We start from the raw sequence: 18574 nt of genomic DNA, 5'->3' as shown, positions 1-18574 counted from the left end.
AAAATTATCCAAGACAAACTAATGTGATCAGAATGATTTGAGCCCCAACCAAGAATATGGGGCCATTTTAGAAGAAGAATTTCATGGGTCTCTAAGGTGATTTTGGTTTATAACTCTATTTTAGAAGAACAGTTCTATGCTTTAAAAACAAACAGCTGTACAAACTGAAGTTGAAGATCTGTGTATTTCCTTGTCTAAATACTTGATTCCTTTCTGTATTTCTTTATTTTAATGCTAGTTTTTAATCTGCCGCATCCTTTTGTTTGTCACAAAGTTAGCCTTGTGAGACCAGTGAAATAAACATCAAAATGTGTTCTTCATTTTGCCCAACTGCAATCTTTGTTGTTTTCCTCCTTGTATTTTAATTTTACTTTTAGTCTTCAAAAAAGGAACAATAATACCGAATGGTACAAGTCTGATGCCATTCTTTGCCTCTTTTTGTAAAGTCAGGTGGTCAGCAACATAAGTTATTCATGCCAAAGATGCACTGAAGTTCCATAGATGGGGTAGTCCCAGAAAAGTTCCTGGAGTAGGTGAAGTGGTCTTTGGTCCATTCCTGCTTTTCATAATAGCACCTCTTTCTTCCTTAGCCTCTTCTAGGCCCCCCAATAGTATAAACTTTTTTTTTTTTTTTTAACAGGAGTTCTAAAGTATTCACTGAAGGTGCTAACTGATAATTAAGAGGCTAATTAATGGTTGATTATTAATGGAGTCCATTCAGTCTCCACTGTCTGTAGACCCCGGATTGGCTTCTGAATCAGTGGGGAGTGGCCTAGGCCACCCCCAAACTATGGATCCTCAGTGAGGTGACCTATATTGGAGAGTCAACCTGTATCCCCCAATGATGAAACACAATGTCACCTCCCTCAGAGAGCCCATGGCACAGTAAAGAAATCCATGAATGAAAATTTCTCACCACAAATGACAGGTGCTAAGAATTTTGAGCTTCCTAAGCTTTATGGGTTTTTCCATAGTGATTTAAAGAACTATTAAACATTTAAATGTGTTGCCTAGATAGTGGAATGGGGACGTTTTAGGGGTGAAAGCTAGATGAACCTACAGATCAGAAAAACTAAAAAACTATAATAGTTCTATTTTAGGTAATTAATAGGACATATAAATGATAAATTATCTGTTGCTTACTGTACCCATGATAATCAAGTATGGTAATATCTATGAACCTAGTCTTGTCATTGAATGAAGTTTTAGTATTAAAATGTTAATTTTAACTTCTTAATAATGAAAGATTATTAAGGATAAAGTAACCATCATACAAGGTGATAAAACTCCTGGTCATTTTCACTATGATATCAAAATCTAATCGCATACGTTTATTTTCTTTTCTGCTCTTACAAATGTGTAGAAATAGAATCAAACTTATAGATAAATGAACTACAGACCTGATATGTAGGTGTTATTCAGAGCTATCACTGTTGGATTGGTCGCTATGAGGAAATTGTCAGACCTAATGTAAAACATGAGGACGAAGAAGAATCTCAGAAGTTAGTCCTGGAATAAAGCCAGCAGCAGGTCTGCCCCAAGCGAGGAAAAAACGCCACAGACAGAGCCGGTCCAGAAAGCACAGTGGGCTACATCTATAGGAAGGCATCGAATCCAAGAAGGGAGGAGATACGAGATATCCTACATTTCTTGCATCTGGAAGGGGATTCGATTGCCAGAAAACCAGAAAGGCCTCTTGAGGCAGACTCATCTATTCTTTAGATGCAGAACATGACCTCTATAGAATGGGTGATGGGAGGCCCTATAGCTAGAGTGGAGGCTTCAATTGATTCTGAATGACTTCACAGTTTATTCTGTCCTGCTCGCAGTCTCCTTGACTCCTTGATCTGTGGCCACATAGTGAAGCTGAATCAGGCCTCTGTACCCTGACATGGAATTATATCTTGGAGACGTAGTTTTTGGTGAAGTAGAAAAGAATAGCTTTATTGCTTTGCCAGGCAAAGGGGGTCACAGCGAGCTAACACCCTCAAAATTGTGTGTCCAAACCTGGAGGGGGTAGTGAGAAGTTTTATAATAATGGTTCAAAGAGGACATGATCAGCTCATGGACATTCTTCTGATTGGTTGCTGGTGAGGTAAGTGGGAGTCAGCATCGTCAACCTTCTGGTTCCAACCGGTCTGGAGTCTACGTGCTGGTGGGCAGCATACAGTTAACTTCTCCCACCTGATGGGGGTTTCAGTATCTGCAAAACAGCTCAAAGATATTGTTGTGTGTTGATATATCCCTTGAGGGGGAACCAGGACCCTGCCCCAAGGCCGCACTATTGTTTCTTGGCTGTTCCTCCCTTGTCTCCGCATCCCCTCCCTTCCCTAATTAGCATCTGTTTGAACTTGCCTGTTGGAACTCAGGGAAGGTCGTGGAGGCTGAATGAAGCCTATTTCCTGTAATCAAGAAATGGGGGACACAGAAAGGCTTTTGTGCCCAAGAGCCCCACAGGGTCCTGCTGGGTATAATTAGTGCTAGGTAGCAGGTGCCCCAGTAAGAAGCAGAGGGGGCTGTACATGGTGAAGGGAGGGAGACAATAAATGGGCTGTTGACAAAGCTTCAGTCAGACTTCCCAGGTTCAAACCCTGACATCATTCCTTGGATAGTGTTGTGATTTGGGGCAAATTACTTGCTCTGTTAAAACCTTCAATGTCCTCATCTGTGTAATAGGGGTACTAACAGAATCAACCTTATAAGATTGTTTTGAGAATCATGTCCATGTGTGAGCATTTAGCTCACTGCCAGGCAGCTCTATGTATGTTAAATTCTGAGCATTATAAGAGAAAGGCTTCTAGAATTCTCTCTGGTGAAAGAAATCACTGCCAGTAAATGGATTAGAAGTTTCATCATCGACAACTTCTTTTCTCTCCATATAGTAATGAAAGGAAATGGCAAAGAAGTAAACAAGGATAGTTAGATTGCTATAGTGCCCAATTATTCTCAAGCATAAAGTTACTATGTCTGGATAAATGGCTTCTGAAGAGAAAAGACCATTCAAAGTGCTACTCTAAGGTAGGACTAACAATCGGCAATTAGGTATTGATACGTAAGCAGCTCATAATTTTATGACTTATCAGAAAGAGGCGAGATGGACAATGTGGGCAGAATAAGAGTATGTGACTGGGTAGGAGGGGTACTTTTGCGAAGAATGAGGCTATTTGGATCTGTTTCAGCTCTAAAGTTGAAAAGACCCTACAGTTTAGGTAAATCTACTCTCTTCCTCTCTCAAATTCCTTGTTTCTATATGATAGGTATGTTGGTAAGACCAAAGCAATGACTCTAAATAGCAATCTTGTTGAGCCCAGACACTGCTCTCAGTTGTCGAGGGAGCCTGAAGCACTTCCTGTAACACTTCTGAGGTTGCCTTCAACCTGGGGGTGATGCTGTCATGATTTATTAGTGATGTTTGTCAGGCAGAGAAGAGTAAGTGCCTATAAACATACCAGGAAAATGGCATCCTTGGTAACGTACACCTGAATTTAAATGGAAGCTTCTCCACTTATGAGGTCCTCGTGACTTTGAGTGAAACATTTAACATATCTATCTTTATGATAAGTTATTTGGAAAACTGGAATAATTACCATCCATTTCTTCTTTAATTATGAGATTAAGTGAAATAACAAGGGCACCGAGTGGAGTTGGGTGCCTATTAGTTGCTCAGCCCATGTTAGGTCCACGGAACCCTCCAGAGGAGCCTCCAGGTTCACAAACTGTCTGTAGACATGAGCAGCCTTAGGCTGGACCGGACAGCTGTCCACCCAAGACTCAGTTCCATGCCCAAGAGAGGCTCCGGGCACCTGTGGGAACAGCTCTGGGGATGTGCGGGGCGGCATTCTATCCCTCTTTTCTAACGCGCCACTTAGATGGCGAGAGAAACTGTTAATAGCATCTGAGCAGGGTGTCCCTTCACTTAAATTGGCATGCACTTTTCTTTTCAGAATGACCAGAAGAGTCCTTCAGTGACAGTGATGAATTAGGATGAATCATGTCAACGTGATACCAGGAGAACTTATTTACCGGAAGGTCTCTCAGGGTGAGTGTATGAGGAGGAGGGTTTACGCATAGTGATACCCCAGCCCCATCCCTGTGACGTGTTCCAGCGGAAGGATGGAAGTAGTGGGGTGATTAAGTGCACTGCACACTGCAGTGAGGGAAGCACGGGAGAGTGAGGGGAGCAGAGGTGCTCAGCCCACCGGACAAACATGGCGGGAAGAAAAGAGAGAGAAGGGGGGTGGCAGGTCGTGGAACAAAAGAGGCAGACAGTGCCAGAACTAACATGTCTGGCAATACTTGAGAAAGGAGATAAAACTGTATTTTATTTTTTTACTGAAGTATAGTTGATTTACAATGTTTTGTTAGTTTCTGGTGTACAGCAAAGTGATTCAGTTATACATCTATCTACCCTTTCTCATATATTTTTCCATTATGGTTTAGTACATGATATTGAATATAGTTCCCTGTGCTATACAGTAGGGCCTTGTTGTTTATCTATTTTATATATAGTAGGTTGTATCTGCTAACCCCAGACTTCTAATTTATCCCTCCCCCACCCCCTTTCCCCTTTGGAACCATAAGTTTGTTTTTTGTCTATGAGTCTGTTTTTGTTTTGTAAATAAGTTAATTTGTATCATATTTCAGATTCCACATATAAGTGATATCATATGATATTTGTCTTTCTCTGTCTGGCTTACTTCACTTAATAGGATAATCTCTAGGTCCATCCATGTTGCTGCAAATGGCATTATTTCATTCTTTTTATGACTGAGTAGTATTCCATCGGGTATGTATGTATATGTATATATATATATGTATATATGTACCACATCTTCTTTATCCATTCGTCTGTCGATGGACATTTAGGTTGCTTCCATGTCTTGGCTATTGTAAACAGTGCTGCTCTGAGGATTGGGGTTCATGTATCTTTTCGAAAAAACTATATTTTAATATCTCTCTACCTCCAAGCCCTGATAGCAACAAAGGAAGAGCATTTGGCTAAATGCAGTCATTTCAAAGTCTCTGCCATTCCCCAGGATGCCCTGGTCCTCTCTCTGGAATGCATTTCCTCCCTTTCCATCCCTGGTACCTTTCTACTCATCCTTTTTGGCCTTTTGAAACCTCCATGAACCACGCTGCTCTCTGAATATTTTGCTACTCCCTCTTCTGTACTGTGTGTACTTTGGTCAGGCACCGATGCAATGTATGTCTGAATGTCTCCTTGAGGGAACTGTGAGAGCCTCGGGGCAGAGACCGAAACATTCTTTTTTATGTCCCCTCCCTTTACAAGCACAGTACCTGGCATCGGTGATTAATGCAGTGTTCCACATGGAATTATTGAAATGAGAAGAAATTATAAAAACTGCCAAACTCATTTAATTCACTCAGTCTTCTTCAATTTAGGTTATACCAGCTGACATGGCTTTTGCTTTCTCTCTCCCTCTTTCTTCTCAGACTTTTGGAAGAATTTCTTTTGTTTGTTTTTAGAGGGAGGAGAAGCTGTCTCTTTCTTCCTTAGTTCTTTCTTTTCCTTTCTTTCCTTCCTTTTCCCTTCCTTCCTTCCTTCCGTCTTCAGATGGTCTATCAGTTTCTACAACGTACCAGGCACTGTGCTAGACATAGAAAATAGAGGTATGAGAGACACCATCCTTGCCTTAGGAAGATAATATTTTAGTTAGAATTAAAAAAAAATAAAAAGTAAGCACACAAATTAGAGTTTTCCACTCTGGGGCAAACTACAATCAGCTGTTTGAACACATGGGAGAGCCACAGAGGGAATCTAGGGAAAATATCCTACAGGGGGTGATGACTGAAGTTTTGAAAAAGGATAAAATTTATCAGGCAACAAAAGGATGACAAAGTTAACATAGCTAGAGGTAACACCACTTACAAAGGGAGGGAGGGAGGGAGGGCAAAGTCTCATTCAGGAAATGGAAAGATTACTGGTGTGACTGTAGTGAAAAGTACAAGCTGCCCAAGGAGAGGGAAAAAGAAGAAGAGATGGGCAGGGGACACATCATAAAAGACCTCTTGTCCTAGCAATTCTATCTGCCCTTCATCGTGAAGGTTTGAGAGAGTCAATTAAGGATTTTAAGCAGAGGAGAGGTACGATTATATCTGAATTAGAAAGGAGGCTGCTGGGTGAGTATGAAATGGTAGCAGGAGATTAGAGGCAGGGAGACCCAGAGGGGAGGCTGTTTTCAATGATCTGGGTAAGCAAGTCAGGATGGTCTGGATGAAGCAACACTGTATAGGGGCAGAGAGTGTTTTAGGGACTCATTCAAATGACTGGATATTCAGTAGAGCTATTAAAAAATTAAAAATAGTAAAGCTAGAGGCATTCTACAGAGGAGAGAGAAACTAGCAGTAGTAAAAATAATAGTGCAATAGTACTAGTCAATAGTAAACAGTAATAGTAAATAGGGGAGGATTTCAGCAATTGCCAAAAATATAATGATAAAAGGAAGGGAGCTGTCAAGAGCATCCATACAATGGAACACTCTAGAAAGATAAGGGATTCTAGAAAACTCCCTTTGGGATTTATTGCTAGTCCCTCCAGCACCCTGATAACCTGGGTATCTCTTCAAGTTTCAGAGATCATGGTCATGTGGTAACTGAGGTTTTCTTATTCTCCAGCCCCTTTTTCATGTCCTGTAATGCTCCCTGAATAAAGGATAAGCTTCCTTAAATGTCACACCATGACTCCATGCTAAGAAGGCAGGTCATTATTTCCTCTGGCTCTCAGACTTCCCCGCCTGTGGATTTCTCCATCCTATTTTGCAGCATGTAGCCTTTGGGTCTCTAAATTAGTATCTTCACTGGTTCTCTTCCCTCTTCCTCTATGAAACTTTGTCCACATCTTACTGATACTTTCCTAGGACCCCTTCCCTTCCTCTAGTCAACAGCTGTTATCCTATTTCTACCCAGGTGCGTCAAACTTCTTGTGAAACTGGGTAGGACATACCCAAATAAAACAGAGCACCCATTTTGATTCCTAATGGCACTGCAATTTGATTGCTGCAGCCTCCTGGCTGGTTTCATGTATCTTTAGTCCTGTGCCTTCATTCAGTCCCTACACAAAGAACATGAGTCATCCCCTGAGAGGTCTGTTTTGATCATCTCTCTCCTTCTCTGAACCCTGCAGGATCTCTGAGTTTCTGCTGACGTCAAATCAAACTGATCATGAGTCACTCTTTATCTAACTGTCCTCCACTTTCATCATAGGCTGATTGTTCTCTCTGCTTAATTCAAGCTGCCTGGCTGGTTCGGAGCGCACACACGCTGTCTCTCTTCTCCAGGGCATTCGCAGAGCCTTCCACCCACCTGGCATATTTCCGCTCCTCCGGCAATGCCAGTTCCCTGGCTGCTTGCTTCAGAGCCGGGCACAATCCTCGCCTCCCTCTGAAAGGCTTTCTGGCTTTGCCCACGTTCATCTCTGTTCCCCCCAGCAAATCTCTCCCCACTACCTTGCTCCATCTTTACATGCTACCACCGAGTGCTTTTGTTCATTTATGTATTCCTTTACTTATGCATGCATTGCTCTTGTAAAATACTGGAGAAAAAGCTGTGAACATGTAAGCCGTGCCCTACTCCATGGGGGCTTACCATCTAGTGTAGGAAAACATTATCACCAGAGATAGATAACCCAAAACATTAATGACTACTATGAAGTAAAGTAAAAGGTGCAAAGAGATTTTAATAGGGCACCTGATTTAGTTGAGCAGAGCTGGGGAGGCTTTTCTGAGAACGTGGCAAAGGATGAATAGGATCCCATCTGTTGAAGAACTGGGGAAGGGAGTTTCCAAACTGGTAAACAGCAGATACAAAGTCCCTGATGTGGGAAAGATCAAGGAACTGTGAGACGTCTGAGTGACTGCAGTCCAGGCTGTGGGAGAGCTTCACACTCGCATGTGCCTCTCATAATGCGCTCACAGGCCCCGTATCATAAACAAAGTCCACCTAAAGTGTTCAGTACCCAGCTCAGTGTTTTCCAAACAACTTTGATGGTAAGAATCACCTGGAATATGTGCTAAAATTCAGCTTTGCAGGCTCTTTCCTTGGAACATCTGATTCAGTGGGACCGGGGTAGGGCCCTGGAATGTGCATCTTTAAAGAGACCTCCAGGTGTTTTTTATCATCAGGGTTGTTTGGGATTCATCGATTTTTCACAAGGTTTGGATAATTCTGAAACGATACGAAACACAGGAAGTGGACAAATGGCAAACTGTAACATAGCAGAATTTCTTAAAATCCTACTATCTTTGGTTTATCTTTGTTAAAAGCAAACATTGCTAGCTGCTGTGCATATTAACCTGTCTTTAGATGTTGATCCCATAAATCTTTGCCTGCTCCCCCATTTGACCATACAGCAGTGGAGTCCAACATTGGCTTCTTATCAGAATTCTCCCTCCACCCCAAGACTCTGGGCTGGAGCCTGGGGTTCTCTTGTTTTTAAAAGCTTCCCAGCTGATGCTGATCTTCACCAGGGTTGTCAACCACTGTTCTTGGATGTGTGTGGATGTAGGCAGTGTATTTTTCTTCCTTGCCACTCCCTTAGCGCTACTATCAGTTCTTCAGATAGAGCAGGTTCAGGAATTTGGTTGAGCAACTGATCCACACTCACTCCCTGCTGTGTGATCACATACTTACAAAACTCATGTGATCAATTATTGTCCACCTCTGCTTGGTAAGTATGGACTGGCCCCAGAAACTCAAGTGCTGTGACTCTCCTGTCACTGATAGAAGCAAGGTGCCACCAATGGCGGTGTCCCGAATACCTAAGTTTCTGATTCTTTACTGAGGAATCATATACATCTGCTTGCATGTCTCAACCACTTTTTTTTTAAGGTAATGGTTATATTAGTGCCTATACCACAAATGGCAAGGGGTTCATGATGAACCCTTGAGAAAAGGTACAGTGTGTTGTTTACATTTTACAAAATTCAGAAAGTCAGAATGAGGGAAGAAGAAATGTATCATCTGTCAGTTCCTGGCTGGGAATGACCTTATTAAAAGGTTAGGGCGGTAGGACCTAGTATAGGAGTCAGTTAATTGTGATCATGAGGAAAAAGACCAGATCAACAGGAAGAACATTTTCCCCCCAGGGGCAAGCAATGGTCACACTGACCAAGCAAGTGAGGACAATTGGGGGGTCTAATAAGTGGACAGAGGAAAGCGATGGGAAACTAAGAGTCTGGTGATAGTTAGAGATCCTTGGGTACAAAAAGGCAGCTAGTACTGGAAATAAGTTGATTCACATGGAAAGATCTTTAACCACTGGGCTGGACAAAAGGGAAAATACGACTGTATTCCAAAATGGTTTGGAACACTAATGAAGTTGTAATAGGCAAGTAATCCAAAACATGGCTGGCCAGAAAACAAGACAAGTCCGTGTTACCATAATTGAGACCCACTTAGCAGGGACCAAATCAGAATCCCAAAATTAAAATGTACATTTTTGACTAGTTTACAAATAGCAAGTGTTTATGCATGAAGAGCAACTATAACTTGTTGTCAGCCGCAGTGTTTTGGACTTGAGTTCCCTAAATTCCTCCTGCTCAGATTAAGAGTTGTATCTCAAGACTGAGAGTGGAGTTCAGAGCATACATTTGATGGTCAAGTGTCTTTAGCTGCGGAAAAAGAAAACATATGTAGGGAAAATTGAGAAAAATGGTTACAAAAAGATAGGTTGAGTGTTTGATATCTTGCTTAATATTTTGCAACTATTTCTAATTTCCCAACTATGATTTTCCACTGCCTTTCAGAAGGCGTCACCGTCTCTAGTCAGAAACAGTGATTGCCCATTCCTCGCATAAGCCCTGGCTTTTGATCAAGTTCTAGAATGTCCTTCTCATCTTTATAAGTTCAAATTCTAGTTCTCTTTTGAAACTAAGCAATTATCCTTCCATCTAGAAATTTCTTTCTCCTGCCAATTTCCACAGCACTTTTCTATCAGTTTTCTCCTACACATAATGCATTCCTGAAAACTTGTTGAAAAATTAAAGGTATTAGAAGCCAAATAACATGCTCAAATATTTTTTTGTGTTAAAAATACTACTATAAATGGTAAAATCTAAATACTTACCTCACCCTTTAGTACAAGGTAGTCTTTGATAATACTCTCCAAGCCTTCTTCTTCTTCACTTATCAATTGAACATATAGTCTGATGTCTTAATTTTAAGATACTTAACTTTGTAAGTGTCTAAGCTATAATTTGAAAAATTTGGCTCACTCAATAATATCTTTTCTTCAACTTTATTAAAAGTGAGATCTATAATTCTTAATATTAGGTTCTCTACATTAAAAAAAATTCTTTACCACTTCTTATGAAACAATAAGTTAAAACACAATTAAATATCATAATAATCATCATAATAAACATACCAGGTGGGTTAATATATCATATAATTTACATAGATTATATTTAGCCAAATTGCATCATATGCATATTCAGTATTTATATATGTGTATGAATATGTAAAACTCAAATATTTCTTAGTATAACAGTTATTCCTTTAAATTGATCCTTTTTCTGATTTCTTTTCAGTAGATACCTGGAAAACTGTTATTTACCTCTTTGGGTGTTAATCCAGGCACAAACCTTGCCACAGTTTCCCAGTTGATGGTCTGGCGGATTCCACTTAATGGGTAAAGGATCATGTCCAACACCATTTGGTTGTTTAGGAAATTGTTGTTTTCTGAATATCCACGACTGATCTTTTGGAACTAGAGACAGAGAAGACAAATAGATTTATGTGCATCTGCAATCCAAATGTTTGCAGAACATTATAAATCAGTTAAAATTCATTCCTAAGAATTATCTACTACTACATAAAGGAAAAATAAAACTCACCTAAAATCAAAACAGAATATATAGCTCAAATCTCTTCAAATATAACAGCATTTGAATATTATGGATTGGTGGATAGATAGATAGAAGGATGGACAGATGGGTAAATATGTGATTAAAAAGTATGATAAAATGTTAAGGATAGAATATGTGACGGGTATACAAGTGTTCACTATAAAATTCTTTTGATTTTGCTGTATGTTTAAAATTTTTCATAATAAAATGTTGAGAGAAAAAGTTGAATACAATATATCTTCCTTAAAAAAAAATCATAATAATTGAACAAATAGGCATTGCTATACAAAGATGTGACGCTACTGAATTGGACCACTGACTAGCATGTGTTAGCTGCAAATACTAATTCTTTACCCTTCATCCAAAACTTTGAATTTAGCCATTATAATATAGGAGTGACAATGTACACTGTATAAAAGAGCAGGTTGCCCTGAAAATCAAGACCTTCCTTGATTTATAATACATTGCTATGATTTTTCATTAGGACTGATATTTTGCTGGTATATTCTGGCACTGTCTCCCTGGTTGGTGCCATTGTAGTGCTAATTGCTATGTATCACCCTTGAATACATGCATTATCTCCATTATGGGGTAGGGATTCCTTATACCCATTGTAGCATCTAGAATAGTGATTTGTGCAAAGCAATCCCACAGTCAATGGTACCGCACCTAATATTTTCCAAATACTTTCTGGAACATGGTCTCCTTTTAAGCTAACAGCATTACAGGGGCTTGGGTATGCTGGATGTTTGTGAGGTCTCAGGCAGAACGCATGTCTTTGCAACAGCAAAATGGAAAAAATGGAAGGATGGACAGAGGTGACTTGCTCATGTTCATGAACTTGCTCATGAATTAGTAAGAGGTAAAACTGGGCCCCAAATCCCAATTGTCAAGTCCTTTTGTTCCAGAGGGCTTCAATAATAATTGATTGAATGTATGTGTGAATATATAGGTGGTTCCTGTGGTCTGCCTGTACTTTGGTTAATTAACAACTTTTTCTGATGTTTAGAACCATATCAGAACTGTGCCTCCCCTAACATTCAGGATTTTCAGAAGCCATCCAGGGACATGGAAAACTGGCCTAGGGCCTGATGCCAGAGCCTTCTCACTCACACTAGAAGGGAGAAAAAGGAATTTTGACAGTGGAAGAGAAGTCATTTGCTGAGGAGTAAAGGAAAATCATAGTTTAGTGTCAGTACATACACATATATAAATTACTAATAGCACCCAACTAAAGTTTGGAACTAGAGAAAAAGAGTTGGAACTACAGCATTTTGTATTGAATGGTGGGAATTTACTATTAAACAAAGCGAATTGAGAAGGTAGGAAACCTAACACTTTGGTGGGGGACGGTGGAAGGATGTCATTAAATCTTACTGCTGTAAAAAGCTCTAAGGGTGTAACATTGGTCATACATAGACATTTTCTGTCATTCCATTTCTTTATCTATGAAAGAGTTTAATCTCCTTTTTGGTTTTCATGGAGTCTTTGAGTAGAGAACAATAAGCTCTAATCTCATTGAGTAACTACGAAGTGATACAAGAGCCCCAGAACTGTTTGCTTTTCTGTGTATGTTGAGGAGGGCCCATGAGAACTGATGTCAAAATATGTAAGTCTTGATAAGAAACAAAAGCGCTTAGATTTTCTCAAATTTCTCCCCATGAAAGTCTGTACCTAAGTAAATACAGATACTCTCTGATACATTAGTTTCTTCCCAAACCTGGACCTATTCCAATATAGATGTTTTTTAGCCAATGTTCTACTCAAAGAGTATTTATTCTGTTTTTTCCCAGTAAAGTAAATATTTGTCAATCTTTTGATCAACTATGTCTTGATATATTTTGCATGTAGTGATATGTAAGTGAAAGATAAAGGCATTATCTAAAGCTACATGGGTTGATCTTTGATAATTTGGTGACATTAGATGCAAATACTCGTTTACTGACATTTCTTCTTCAGTCAGAGACTTTAGAGAATAAGTTTTTCATTTGAACTTGTATCAGTAAAGATAGAGTAATCAGAAATCCTAAAATGAGAACACTCTAGCATTAGAAAATGAAATTCTGCAGTTAGGGAAGTTGAAAAATATTTATCGGACCCTAGGTTAGAAGTTTAAAAGACAGGGTTTGGCTACTGCAGACCAAGTAGGAATAAATCTGACTGAATCTTTAAAGTTATTAAGAATACATCCTTTTTAGGAAGGATTGAAATCCAGAGTAGAATTAGATAATGATAACGACTTGGGAATTCCTGAGTTTGTTTTTCTCTTGGTAGAGAATACATTCCTCATACATCTGGCATTAAGGGAAACTCCATCTCAGTCCTGGAAGAGTGCTTGTTTTGTTCTGTTTTGTTGATAATAGTCTTTAGTATGAGTTTCTCTCAACGGATGCTGAGTAGAACTCATCATATAAGAATAGTTGGTTTACAGAACTTTGATGGCTTTCTATGTCTTATCTTTTCTTTCCTCTCTTGTAAATAAAGGTTCTCAGCACTGTTTTCATCATGAAAGACTGAAGAATTACCATTGGCTCATTTTATAGGAAAGCAAGACCTCCATGAAGTAGCAGGTATATACCTACTTTGGAAATATGCAGTATCTTGTAAGAGCTGGCTTAGAATGTAAAGAAACTTGACAATCAAAACCATAATGACCTAATGAGAAAACACTCACTCTCTGCCATAAAGTATATCAACTACATAGACACTTCACAAATGGATTTTGTTTCTTTGGTTTTTTAGGACCTATAATTTCTTGATGCAAGTCTTGTGGGAAAACACCTGTCCTAAAATGTTTAAACATTTCTAGCTTGACTTAAGATGTCATTTGGTTTGAAATAGGATATGCGGTATGAAACCAATCCATAACTGAAATAGATCTGAACAGCAATATTGATGATTCAAACATATTAGTATGACAACATGCTCATTGGTCTCATTGACTTGAAATAATTTTCTCTGTTCAGTGTATATTTTCTTAACATTAAATTTATGGCCTTTTGCAGAGTGCGTGAAATCATCAGTGTTTGCCCTGACAACAGTAATAAGTAAAACAAGGACCACCAACTGGGTAAGATTTCTTGCATATATCTCTGGGCTCTGTATCACTGTAGATTTAAAACGTCAAACATCTGTGCTTTGTCTGACTCAACTAAAGCAAGTGTGGCACTGTATTCTTTGTCACCCAATAATCCGTGATTAATTTTTGGGAGAACCCTATCTACTTTTCTTGGTACACGGTTTGCCAAATCCATATTAAAACCACATTTACTTGATCTTTCATGGATATTAGCATTCAAATAATCAGAACTTCACTGATTATTTGAGAGTCAGACAAATGATTTGAAGGAAAATGACACATGGTCCTGGGCAGGGTATATGGGTGCAAGAAAGTGGTTGGGTGGGAATTTAGTTGCAATTTGTCCTCGATTCTTCTAAGTTCTTAGCCTTAGCCCATGTTGGCAGGATATAATAGAATATTATAGCTGGAAGTATCCACCGTGTCGATTTTCTTGGCCACAAGGTCAGCAGAGTATTAGCTTCTGTGCTTTAGTAATCAACTTTCAAATTGTCAATGAATTCCAAGGCCTACAGCACCATGACTTTGCATGCATCTCCTTTCAGTGTTGACTCATCCTACATCAGGAAATTCTTCCTGAAAAAACCTTGAAAAATAACTGTTAAGAATGGTAAATATAAGGAAAAAGATGTCTTCCTTAGATCTGACTGAATTCTCTGCAACTAGTAGTCACTCCTTCTTATCTAAGTTTTGATAAAGTAAGCGATCAATGGATTAATGTTTTCTTCAAAATAATCCTTCCTCTTCCAAGAAATCGTCATGAAACTATCAATAAAAACGTATAGATTTCTGTTCCTCAAAGAATCAGAATTTTTGTTTTTGTTTTTTAGTCCATGTACCTATTTTTATTCCTTTAATAAGCGTTATTTATTCATCTTTATGAACGCTTCCTAATCACTATCTGTATTCTTAAATGTTGAAAATTGAACCCATTTCCATCCAGTTTTTAGTGTCAGTTGGTTTTTACTGCTTGTGATGCAACTTAGTCACCTGTAATTTTTCCTAAGTATAAAATGTTAATGTAATGAGAGTCTTACTTTTAATCACGTCATTTCAATGCGTCCCCAAACTGTCCTCATTCCAAGAATAGGAAGCTGAAAACGTGAAGCCAGGTTCATCTTTGTCCCTGCTAAAATAGCTGTCATTTTATCTTAAGACAGTTGTCCTTTTCTATAAGTATGGAACATTGGGGAATAATTCTCTTGTTTCTAGGAGTCAGAAAGGGCAATAAAGTGTGCAGAATGACATTTGTTCAAGGAAAATAATAGAGTTATTCATCTAGTCAGCAAATATATACTTTATGCTCACTGAATATAAAAAAATGCTTTCAAAATACCATAATTTATTTAAATTCTGCTCTTCTTTTGGAGAGGTAAATTGTATTTTAGGGAAGTATTTATATTTGCTTTTTTCTATTACTTTCTACAGTCTTTGAAAATGTTACTATGATAGATATATCTTCGTATAGAAAATCTGAAAAAAATACAGACATGGATAAAGATAAAAATGAAAATCAATTAAAATTCCACAAAAAGTAGAGATTGTTGTATATCCTTTCAGTTTTTTTGAAGAAGATGTAAACATTCATAATTTTTTTAAATCATTTATCAAATGTTCACTGTATGCCTGTATGAGCCAGGTACTACCATCAGAATATCTACTCTACTGAATGAAAGTGTTTCTCTCCTAACAGAGTTTGCAATGTAGTTGGCAACACAGATGATCAAAATGTAAACCAAGATGCATTTAGTATTACTAATTGTAATACTGATATGAAACAAACAAATAAACAAAAAAAAGTTCCATGATTGAGAATAACAGAGTTAGGGCAAGACATACTTAGCTGGGGTGGTTAAGGGAGGTGTTACAGGGCAGGTAACAGTTCGGATGAAGGCAAAAGGATGACAGATGACAACCATAAGACTTACAGGAAGAACAGCATTCCAACCCACAACCTGGTTCTATAAAGATAGTTGAATATCTTCCTTTGATGCTGTTAATTCTGTTATGCCTCATAATAGCTATTTGAGTCCTTAGACCTGATCTTCCAAATGTGTCCCTGCTAACTTGCTAGCTGTCTGGTACACGGCTGACAGAGTTGATGATGTTTTAATCACTTGGTCACCTGATCCAGTTTCAGTCTCCTCCTGTGAAATATACCTGTCATCACAAATGTGAACACCAACAAAATTCAGAAAATGTTGCAGAGGTGGTAGAAAATCAAGTCATAAATTTCGAAGTTGAGAGAAGAAATGTTCTGAAGTCACCCCAGCTCTTTAGTTCAGCTAGGTACTACAAATGCTGATGATATAAAAGCTGTATTTTTAAAATCAATTAAAGCTAGTGTGTAGATTCAGTTGGTTCTAATGCATCAGTGGAAATGTACTCTTATTCTTTAATTCATTGAGGAGGATATGATGACCAGAGTAAAATAGGCTTTCTCAGAAAACGGAAACTATAATTGTGGGAAATAAGTTGAAGTAGAGAGAACAGTCCAACTGTTTACCTTGGCTTTTGCATCTGAAGTGACAAGGCATACCCAGCCGTATCTATATCCCCTTTTAAAATTAGATCAGGAAAGAGCAAACACTTCATATTTCATCCTAGGGAAACACAATTCATACTCTTTGTTTCATGAGGACCCACCCCTTAAAACATAAGGCCTGCATTTCTCAAGGTCCTAGGAATTTTTCTGAAGTGACATGACTGTTAAGTCAATTGAAAACCAAAATTCCAGATGCTTCACAAGGGGACTGCTGTGTGAAGACATCCATACTCAATGTTTAAGCTTTGGCTTATGAGGTGGTTTATTCAGCATAAAAATTTTCTGTGGGTCAGAGCGATTGCTGTTTTAGTGCTTCAAATCAAACACACTCGGAGGTTTAGAGATGAAAAAATAAATATTTGCAAACAGTGGTTGAATTGGGCAGACTGTTCACTCTAGTTCTCTTTGAGGATTTTCAAATCTTCTATTTTATTACTATTTCTGAATTTACCAATAAAAACAGTGACCTTGGCCACCAAGACGGGACTTTAGAAGGAGCTATTATGCAGTTCCATGAATGTTAACAGATGAGACTTAATGCCTGAGAGGGTCCTTCAGAGGCCCCGCATCTTAACACACATGGTCCCTTACAGTTGACTGTCAGCCATCAGAAAGGCTATTGTTCCTATTGCCCTGTAGAAAGGGCATATTGAATAATAGAGAAATTGCTTACAATTCTTAATGAAGTTTGTACATGATTTAAGTATTATAAAAGAATGTATTACCCAAGGTTCTTGGAAAATTTGAAATATATGTCTAATTTAGAGTTATGTAACTTTTTATGTATGGTAAGGCATTTTTAGAACAGATTAGACGAATACAAAGGCTTCCTTGTTTATTTTACACATTTTGAGCTAAATATACATATGCCTCACAACTAATGCTGATTCTTTTGTGTGGACTATTTTATGATGTATTTTGTTATGACTCTTACTTCTTTTCTAGAGCCTATTTCAGGATAAAGCCACTCATAAAGGGAGAAAGGGAACAATATACAAACTTATTTGAGATTGGGAATTTTCCCTCACAGAATGTGTGTGAAGTAGGTGGATAGAGATGGGGTTACAGGAAACAGAAAACATCAGCCAGTTTATCAGCGTATTGTAGAGCCTAAAATTGTGACCCTGAAATTCTTTTTACTGACTCTGCTAAAGGCAAATCTGTTCTGTCCAAAATACTTACATTTCTGAATTTAAATTATCCTAAATTTATGGCTTATTTCCAAGGAATAGACCAGGTCTAACATGCAGATGAATGAAGGTTGCTCTTTCTTTTGGTTTTAGAGCTTTCTGTTCATATTATTCAAGGTTCTATTTTCTCAGTGTTTGTACCAAAGAATATCAAATGCAGAATATGAAAAATTCTTGTGGATGGATGCCTCAGAACATTCTAGCCACTGATTTTCAATTGGTGTAATGTGTCATATGCTAATAATAGGCTCCCCAGACCTCTCCAGAGGGCCTGGTCCACATATTAGCATTCTCCAAAGAAACAGAAACAATTTTATATATACATATATATGAATATCTAGAAGATGTACATTTGTATAAAGATATAGAGATAACACATAGGCCTATTGTATACATATATATGTACTTACGGAAATGTACCATAAGGAATTAACTCATGCAGTTATGGAGACTGAGAAGATCCTCCCAGATAAGCAGGCAAACTCAAGAGCCAGGACAGCCAATGGTTTAGTTCCAGTTCAAGTCCAAATCCAAAGGCAGGAGAAGACCAGTGTTGCTGCTCAAAGACAGTCAGGCAGAGAGAGAGAGAGAGAGAGAATTCTTCTTACTCAGCCTTCTGTTCTAGTCAGGATGTTAATAGATTGGTGATGCCCACCCACGTTGGGGAGGTCAATCTGGTTTATTCTCTGTCTGTGGATTCAAATGCTAATCTCATCCAGAAACACACTCATGGACACACCCTGAATAGCGTTTAACCAAATATCATGGTCCGGTCAAGTTAATACACAGAATTAACCATCACACTCAGGACTCTTAAACAGTTTAAATGGACTTAGGCTTCACTTAGGCACCAGCATTATACATTTATCTTTTAAACTGGTAAAGCTGGGCTGGG

The 18574-nt window shown here is 38.5% G+C and overlaps 1 long non-coding RNA gene across 1 annotated transcript in view; it reads left to right on the top strand.

Moving 5' to 3' along the window:
• Window positions 1-18574, top strand: part of LOC137769604 (uncharacterized) — a 337859-nt gene that overhangs the window by 278206 nt on the left and 41079 nt on the right. The window contains exons 3-5 of the long non-coding RNA XR_011075013.1: window positions 3945-4039; window positions 13350-13435; window positions 13871-13935. This is a non-coding gene — a long non-coding RNA (uncharacterized lncRNA). The remainder of the gene's footprint in view (window positions 1-3944; window positions 4040-13349; window positions 13436-13870; window positions 13936-18574) is intronic.

This window comes from Eschrichtius robustus, chromosome 9 (assembly GCF_028021215.1).
Source record: "Eschrichtius robustus isolate mEscRob2 chromosome 9, mEscRob2.pri, whole genome shotgun sequence".
NCBI lineage: Eukaryota > Metazoa > Chordata > Mammalia > Artiodactyla > Eschrichtiidae > Eschrichtius > Eschrichtius robustus.
Note: the sequence above shows the minus strand (reverse complement) of the source record. Positions and strands in the feature narration are given on the sequence as shown.